The following is a 7,970-nucleotide window of genomic DNA, read 5'->3' on the forward strand; positions in this document are numbered from 1 at the left end:
GCTGGACCAGATGATCCACTGTGGTCCCTTTTCAACATGACCCATTTTGGGATTCTGTGATTCTCTTTCCCAAACATTTAACACAAGCATTTAATTAAAAAGAAGGAGCGATACTAAACGTCACATTCCGATTCTACTTTTTGGTAACTACAGTCCCTTTTATCTACCTAAAGTCTGGTATCTTCAAAGTAACACTTTTTCAAAACAATAATTTTTTATTCCTTGTGGACCAGTTGAGCCTGATGCATGTTCAAGCATCAGGGGATGTTTAGCCTGGAGAAAAGGAAGCTCGGGGGGACCTTATTGCACTCTGCCCGTTAAAGGAGGTTGTAGCAAGGTGGGGGTTGGCCTCTTCTCCCAGATAACAAGCTACAGGAAAAGAGGAAACAGCCTCAAGTTGCACCAGGGAGGTTTATATTGGATATTAAGAAAAATTTCTTTAATGAAGGGGTTGCCAGCACTAGAACAGGCTGTCCAGGGAAGTGGTTGAGTCACTATCCCTGGAGGTATTTACAACACATGTAGATATTGCACTTGGGGACATGGTTGAGTGGTGGATGTGGCAGTGCTGGGTTTGTGGTCAGATTCAATCTTAGAAATCTTTTCCAAACTAAACAATTTTATTGTTTACTCATTTTCCCAGTCTGTAAGCCCTTGCTCCTCCTTTGCCATCATGCTGAGAGCCTGCAGCCAAAGCACACTGCTACAAACAGAACATCTCCTGGCTTGTCACACCCTTTGGTAGCTGAGGATGGAATGAGAAGTCCTAGCAAGACAGCACTAGACACAGGTAGCTCATGGCTCACCACAGTTAGGGCACACAGAGACAAGGCTATCAAACACACAGTTTGGGAAAAAATAAATAATCCTATAGCCTCCTCTTGAACTGTTATGTTGGAGAGGTTCCACAAGTATGAAGGAGCTGAGGAAATCAAATGAGTTTGGACATGCCACAATTCATAACAGCACTTGTTCTTGTGATGTGTCTGTTCACATCCTGTTGCGTTTTTTCCCATTCTCATGCCATATACTGGTTTCCAGATAGCTTCAAGGTTTTGCCTGTGTTAATAATCACTCCCCTTTTATTAGTTTCACCTATACTTGAGAAAAAACTGTAAGTAAAGATAGGAATGAGTGTTCTCTTTAGCTTTGTATCATATTACTCCTGGGCTCTTTGGTTCCTATTGTTACTCCACCATCTTTCCTTCTCTCTGAAAGAATAACTTAGTAACTTTTTCTTCATAATTGCAAGTCTTAGTTCTTCAGCCACAACTCCCAGCTGCCTCTTGTTTGAGCTGCAAGAGCTCCTAGTGCTTATACCTGTGGTAGGAATCACCATACCATCCATTACTTAAACAAGGACAGGGTAGTTGGATTATTACACTCTTCCCAAGAGTTTCTATCACACACTTGGGTAAGCCATTCCTTTTTGAGAAGATGTTCCTTCATCAGGTAGCTATTAACAGACCCTTCTCTACCCTTCTGTGAGGAAAATCCCATTATCTTCTCTGAGGAAGGGCAGGTATAAAGAACACAGGCGACTCTGCCTAACGCAAGCGTTTCGTTTGGAGAAAAACATTTCTCCAGTGCAGTGCTCCAGCACACCCCAGTACTCAGACTTCAGATGCTGATACCAGCAGCCTAAGAGACACAATTCTTTTATACAGTGCTGATACCACTGATAGTCCCTTTTTTTTTTTTTTTATAATGGAAAATGCCATTATATGGCATTTAATGGATGCACCCCTTCTGACTGAGTGACAGTACTTTGGTCCAGGCACCACCAAAAAGGAGGCCTGACTGAAATCATCCCCGCAGTGCAAACACCGAGAATCGTCCTAAGCTGTATCTTATCCAGGAGCAAAGGAGTTTAGGCCTCTCTTATCAGGAGCTCACAGTGCCAGCCTGAGCTGGGAGTGGACAGAACTGAAACTGCTACAGATGCACACCTGCACATACACCAAAAGGGGCTCTGACTATGAGTCAGTCATTTTACCTTCTAAATAAACATCTGTAGCCCCTGTGAGCCCATTGAGCTCTCCTGTACAGCAGCAGGCTGCTCAGCAATGATCTCCCTCTCAAGCAGGGATGGCTCTTAAGGTTAATGCTCGAGGCTGAAAGATCCCCTTACCAAATATCTGATACCTATAATGAGGTAAGTGACATTTTACATTAAGCCTAAAAGTTTATTGTATACTATCAGCAGCTTTTATAAATCTAGCTATAGCTTAATTATTAGAAGTATAGTAAGTAGTAGAGTGTTCAACCAGAGTGTAAATTATTATTTTAACAATTATTTTAAAGCATTGTTAAATCACTGTTTAATTACCCTTTAATTATTGCTTAATAACAATTCTATCATCATTCACTTTTCATTTAGGTGTCAATTATCTTTGATCATGGTTTAATCATTAATAAAACCTTTTTAGTTACACCCACATTGATGTACTTTTAATAACTCACCTGTGACACACTCCTGCATGCAAAAGACTCAGACCTTAATTTAGAATTAAGGTGTACACAGGTCACTGGCTATCTCCTGTCACTAAAGCAGGCAGGAGCAGCTTTACAAATCCAGGGAACAGCTGTGCAAAGTGATTGCACAATCAGGTTCATGAGCTTTCAGAATAAATACCTCAAACAGGACACAGACTCCCATTACTGCTGTTCTTTGTGGTTTTGTCCCTCTTGTGTGAAGGGAAGCTTTCACCGAAGAGTCAGTTTATACTGCAGACTGGAATTCCATCATAAATGTGCACCTAAATAACTCTATGCTATTTCTACTACATTTAGCAATATTTTTAATACAACATTATGCCCTGTATATATTGCAAAAGAGTATTAACAGGTAATGCAACAACTGCAATATTCTTAAAGCAACTTACTTTATTGTTGGAACATACAGACCTAGTGAAGCTGTCCAAGAAATACAAGGGCACACTACAGATTAAGTTAAACAAGATTTGCCTTGTATTCTACATAGGAAAAAAAATAAGGAAATTACCTAAAAACCTACCTAAACCTACCTACATAAAAGGTTTCACGAAGGCATGGCCTGAAGGTCTTCACAGAAGTGCTGCAAATTCACCAGGTTTCCAGGCAAACACATAATATGCACAAGTGGGGTTTAAGGAAGGACAGAAGGCCCAAGTTAACTACTTTTCCTCAAATCTGTCAATTCTACTGGAAAGCCTGGAAGAAGTGAACTAAGTTAAGCAACTACAAGTACAAACATATTCTCTGTGCATGAACTGCATCTTCGTAATTTCTTGCTTGCGTAATTCTGTAGGTTCCTGTCCAAGGAAGTGATCAATCTTGAGAAAATTTATTCTTCGTGGTTTTTCTTTGGCTGACCCAAACTTTGTTTCTGATTCATGACAAGGAATGAGGATACTGTTGGTGACTCCAGAGGCCAAATTTACTGCCTCTGCACTGTGTCCTACCTTTGCAAGTAAAGAATAAACTCTGAACTTAAACTATTTCTACCCTAGTACTCTCCTTATTCTAACATTAATTTTAAAAAAATCAGAAATGCTTATCTCCTTTATTTTTGCTTAGAAGTTCAATTCATTAGAGAGTGCAAACATGTTAAGACAGAACTTAATTACTACTTTCAAAACAACTTTCTGAATCTGCTGCAAAACTTTATCTTTCAGAGAAGGTGGATAAACTGGATCATACTCCCAGTACATCACAGATAAAAGCAACTAGAAATTAACAAATAAGATTGCATGTGCTGACAATTTGAATTCATTAAATAGAGCAATTTGATCACACCAGCTTGTCAAGAGCAGGCTTAAGTATTAAGGCCAAGGTAAAACCAGCCTCTTCCAGAAGCAAGCATTGTAATCACAAACATATTAAAAAGCACACCTGTGTGAACTTTGCCTGACCAGATTTTGACTGAGCCCACGGAAGGATGCAGAGTGTTCCCTATGCACTTCATCTAGGTCCAGGGACATCAGAAAAGTTGAAATTCTTTCTATTTTAAATTACTTGCATTTGCCATTATTACATTTAATCTCCCATCATGGTACTTGCTCAACAGCCTAACTAGACCAAAAGTCCCTCAGCCACCTTTGGTTTTACATAGACTAGGTCAAACACAAATTTTGTTGCCTTGATGTTGTTGTTTTTCTCTTAGGCACTTGATAAATGTCTAGCAACTGTTCTGTTCTAAATGCACATTTTTCTGGTGTTGGTTGGTTGTTGTTGTTGGTTTGGGGGGATGAGGGGGTTTTTTGTGGTTTTTTTGTTTGTTTGTTTGATTTGGTGGGGTTTGTTTGTTTGTCTGGGGTTTTTTGTGGGGTTTTTTTTGTTTGTTTTTGGGTTTTGCGGGTTTTTTTTTGTAAAGGCTAGTACTTAATTCCAGTTCAGAATCTTGCTTTTTCTGGTCTGGAAAGTTTTCACACAAGAGAGAAAAAATGTGCCAGATTACAAAATGGCTTCTGAAAAATCTATTCATTTTCAAGAACTTTTCCTCACTGTAGGATAACACACAACAAAGTGTGAGGGCAAATCATATTGTAGAATAGTTGTGTTAATTTTTAATTATAAACTCTTAGCAATAAGCCATGTTTTAGACCTATTTTTTAAAATCTGAAATAAAAATCTGAATAACAAGTGGTTTTCTTTTCCAAATAAGAACTAGATGCTAGTGGCTGAATGTCAGAATGAATTTTCTCTAATGAGAGGCAGTGCAGTTGGCTGCAGCTCAGACGCCTCATTCTCAATATAGTACTTTGATATTTTTCCATCTAATTCTGATGATTTCCCAACAACTTGTACCTTCAGCCTATTTTAAAAGTTAATTTTATTGAACACTGCACTGGTTCTTACATGATATTAGTTATATTTTTCCTTCTGAAATGCAAAATGCAAGTTCAACTCATTTCTAGTAACTCCTACCCACCAATGAGAATGTTAGAAAACGAAATGTTTCAATAATGGAATTCAATTTACTATTACCTGCTTTAAACCTCACCTCCTTGTTACTTACTTTGCACTTGAGTAATAAGTACCTTGTTTTTCTGAATACCTTTGTTCTATACAAATGATGCTTACCATCTGGGCCGCTGCAGCTGCTGTACTGCAGGAAGAAATTCCAAGATAAACTGCTAACCTAAACCCTGTAATCCTTCACGTTTAATTTCTTTACATATAGTAGAAACTCATGTTCCTTGTAGCCTCTGAAATAAATGTTTATACATTAAAAAAAATCCAGCACAACAATGAAGGTGCCAAAGTTGTAACCCACTTAACAAAAAGAGACATAACACATTCTGCAAATACATTTATTTATTGATAAGATCTCAAGCTTGTCTGAGATCATCCATCTAGAATACATCTTTCAAAAGTGTGTTTGTACAGCAGACATATACAGTAGTAACACTTTGTTAGCAAGATTACAAATTAACATTTGGATTTGGTTAGTCATCAAGATTCAGATTTACAGGAGAGTCCTTGGTATTTACATTCCGTGCGACCTCAGGACCTCCAGTCAGTAGGGACAAGGAAAGGTTTGTCTTACATGAAGCTCCTGTTTGTGAGGATCACATCAAGTGAGTATCACTTACCCAAGCTCTGATTCACAAGGTGATCAATGACTTGTAGCCCGGTCACTTGAATTTTTTTTCCTGCTCCACAGTACAGAGTCACCAGCAACCACCTGACTTGCTTCATTTGTCACATTAAAACTGTTCTTGCCTCCTCTGTATGTGCATTTTCTTTTATCACACTACTGACCTCCTATGATTTGTCTTGTGGTACTGAACATGGAGGTGTCTCCATTTGATTGGACACCACCATTTTTTACTCCACTTCAGCTCTTTGGTAATCCAGAATTACTTTCCTACAATGCTGCCTTCACTCCATCATGTGTGAAGCAAGGTTGAGGCCCACCTGCAGAGCTCTGAATACAGTTCAGGAGACACCTTTCTCCAGGCATCAGAAGAAAATACTGCTACTGTTTTCCTAATGAACCACCCTCCAGCTCCAGGTTACCAATCCACATCAGTACCAATAACTGCCAGTGTCAGAGTGCCCTGCCACAAACGAAAGGAAAGAACCCTCCAGTCTCTACCATCAGTTCAACAACCCACTTGCTCTACAGCCCTGAAAGCACTGCAGCATCCCTACATGCCCTGTGGGATTTAAAAGGGGCTCCAAACACTTCCAGTCAGCAGCACGCCATGATCCATAGAAAGGTATATGCCAAAGCTAACCTGGCTCCAGCTCCCCCTGGCTAGGTCCAGAATCCCCCACCCATATGGGTGAAGGATTCTGCTTGGACAGCAGGTGCCATGAGCTCCCATAACAACCTTATTTGCTCTTCTATCCCACAGAAGAGGGATGGACAGGCATATGCAGGAGTGTGGCTTGTATGAGCTTTATGCAAAAGCCCTGAAAGTAACACACAAGAAAAACGAGGTGGCATTTAAAGACAAATATTTTAAACTACATATAGTACTTGCAAAAAGCTGTTTCTGTAACATGGTTTTACCTTTACATGGCTTTTTAATACTCATTGACCCATTCTCCTCTGGGCTGTCACTGTTCTACCTAGGCTTGTCCCACCTGCCTTCATCCAACTTTGAGAGTCTGCCTCCTACTCATCCAATCACTGCCTTCCCACAAAGACAAACCAAGCCACTTCAACAAATACCATTTATTCATAGCCCAACAATGAAGGGAGAGAATATTTCCAAAAAATTCTGGTAAAGGCACCAAGCTTTGCATTCTCCACATTACTATGCAAAAGGACTCCCTGTGAACTAGAACAGCCTAGAAGTGGCAACTGAGGGGACACTTGCTTTCCCTTGGGGCAGCAGCTGAACCACAGAGGACAGTGAAGTCACTGGGACTCACACAGGAACAAGGCTATGAGCCTCCGCTACCAGTCAGCTGCAGCTGTGTCACTGCATTGAATCTGTGGCATGGGATCAGCCAAAGAGCATGGTACAGGACTTGTGCACAAGGCAGAAAGGCACACCTGAGCCAGGGGCAGGACTGGCAGCACTCTGTCCTAGTTGACATCAATACGCTCTTGCAGCTTTCAGAGTCAAACTGCCAGCAGAGCTGATTATTGCCACTGCACTTACAAGAACGACCCCCTACTCTGTGCTGCAACAGAACAAACAGCCTGAAGCAGCTGCCAGTAAATACAGGAGCAACCAATGAAAACAACAACTTCCCCCTTTAGCTACTTACATACCACATTTGGAACTTCCCATTTTTGCTCATCTCTTGTGCAGTTAGCTTTCTGCACTTGTACTTCTGTTCAAATCAGTTTAGCTGCTTAGATGTCCACATACTAACTCAGGGAGCTGAGATGAGGTCCAGACAGCTCATCAATTTACTTGCTGAGCGACACTAAAACCAAAAAAGCTCACACACCAAAGGAGTCATAGGATGTGTATTCCCAAAGAACAAGAATTCTAAATAATATAGCTAAAACTGCTAACACCAACATCAAAATGAGGGAGCATGTTTTCATTGAATCAACTCTCAATAAGGGCAACTGATGTGTAAGCAAGCGGGCAGGACACAGATATGACCATTTCTATTAGGTAGGAGTAACTTCCTACTTTTGACTACTCATGGCTAGACAGACACAAACAGCCCAGATGGAATAACAGGAAACTGTAGGGAATAAACCTATATTCAAGATACTCTGATTTGTGCACAACACATATGCACTAGCCTGAATGCAGAAGTCAAGATTCAGCCTATTTTGGGGGTGACCTACTTCAAATATCTCTGCCCAGGAATGGGAGATCAAGACTATGACCAAAATCCATGCACACAGCAACACACAGCTGTAATTTGAGTTCATTTGGTCATGAAGATAAGCCCTTAGGCATTTAGTTCCAATTTAAAACACAAGTTATATATACAGTTTAATTAAAGCACTTCCACATTTAATTTAAGCAAAATAGTTTTTATCAGAAAGTTACACAAACCCAAGAGGC

This window comes from Corvus kubaryi, unplaced genomic scaffold (genome assembly GCF_017639235.1).
Source record: "Corvus kubaryi isolate FWS band 111438036 unplaced genomic scaffold, C.kubaryi_AGA036_p1.0 74, whole genome shotgun sequence".
NCBI lineage: Eukaryota > Metazoa > Chordata > Aves > Passeriformes > Corvidae > Corvus > Corvus kubaryi.